Source organism: Penaeus vannamei, chromosome 10 (assembly GCF_042767895.1).
Source record: "Penaeus vannamei isolate JL-2024 chromosome 10, ASM4276789v1, whole genome shotgun sequence".
Classification (NCBI taxonomy): domain Eukaryota; kingdom Metazoa; phylum Arthropoda; class Malacostraca; order Decapoda; family Penaeidae; genus Penaeus; species Penaeus vannamei.
This window is the reverse complement of record NC_091558.1, coordinates 43,741,757-43,743,650: the sequence shown is the minus strand read 5'-3', so window position 1 is coordinate 43,743,650 and position 1,894 is coordinate 43,741,757.

Below are 1,894 nucleotides of genomic sequence, written 5' to 3'. Positions count from 1 at the left end.
TTGTTATGTGGTTATTTTTACTTAAAAATTGTTAATAATGTTAATAACTTACAAAACATATTCATATACGCTGATAGAGAGAGAGAGACAGAGACAGAGACAGAGACAGAGACAGAGACAGAGACAGAGAAAGACAGACAGAGAGAAAGAGAAAGAGAGACAGACAGACAGACAGACAGACAAAGAAAGAGAGCCAGAAAGACAGAGACATTTAATAAACAGACAGACAAACAAACAGACAAATAGATAGACCTACAAAAAGCGAGATAATTTTTTCTCTCTCCTTCTTCCCCCGTTCCACACGAGTCATCTTCCACGTGTCAATTTTCACATTCCTTCGTGCATATCCTCCCTCCTTCGCAACATATGACAGTCAGTGTCACAGTAACCCAGAGAGAGACTTATAGGGTTCAAGAGGTTAGAAAAACGGAATTAACCGTCGTAGAGTAACCTAATGCTTAAACCGGAATTATGTGATTAAACCGAACATGTCGTAGAGTAAAACTATATTAAAAAACGGAATTAGATGTTCAAGACGCAATTAAGTGCCGAAGAGTCAGATTAATGGTTTGAAACGGACGAACAAATGAAGTCTTGAATGAACAAGTTATCAACAGAAGACATAATGAAATTGGCGGGAAAATTCAAACGCTGTCGACCCGCCCCTTCTCTGTCTCGACGACCAATCCCGTAAATCATGATTATCATATGTTATCATTATCATCATCGTTATTCCTATTATAGTTATAAACCAATTCCTCCCGACTGACACTAGAATGGGAATGGGAATTGGAATGGGAATGAGTACAGGACAGATGAATAGATGCGGTCAGGTAGAAATTTCCCTTTGTTGATGTGTCTCCTTTAACGGACAAGATGGAAAAGATGGATAGAAACGGACAGGAAGATGAATAGGAACGGACGGGAAGACGGATAGGAACGGACAGGAAGACGGATAGGAACGGACGGGAAGACGGATAGGAACGGACAGGAAGATGGATAGAAACGGACGGGAAGACGGATAGGAACGGACAGGAAGATGGATAGGAACGGACAGGAAGATGGATAGGAACGGACGGGAAGACGGATAGGAACGGACAAGAAGATGGATAGGAACGGACAGGAAGATGGATAGGAACGGACAGGAAGATGGATAGGAACGGACAGGAAGATGGATAGGAACGGACAGGAAGATGGATAGGAACGGACAGGAAGACGGATAGGAACGGACAGGAAGACGGATAGGAACGAACAGGAAGACGGATAGGAACGGACAGGAAGATGGATAGGAACGGACAGGAAGATGGATAGGAACGAACAGGAAGATGGATAGGAACGGACAGGAAGACGGATAGGAACGGACAGGAAGATGGATAGGAACGGACAGGAAGATGGATAGGAACGGACAGGAGGATGGATAGGAACGGACAGGAAGATGGATAGGAACGGACAGGAAGATGGATAGGAACGAACAGGAAGATGGATAGGAACGGACAGGAAGACGGATAGGAACGGACAGGAAGATGGATAGGAACGGACAGGAAGATGGATAGGAACGGACAGGAAGATGGATAGGAACGAACAGGAAGACGGATAGGAACGGACAGGAAGACGGATAGGAACGAACAGGAAGACGGATAGGAACGGACAGGAAGATGGATAGGAACGGATAGGAACGGACAGGAAGATGGATAGGAACGGACAGGAAGATGAATAGGAACGGACGGGAAGACGGATAGGAACGGACAGGAAGACGGATAGGAACGGACAGGAAGATGGATAGGAACGGACAGGAAGACGGATAGGAACGGACAGGAAGACGGATAGGAACGAACAGGAAGATGGATAGGAACGGACAGGAAGACGGATAGGAACGGACAGGAAGACGGATAGG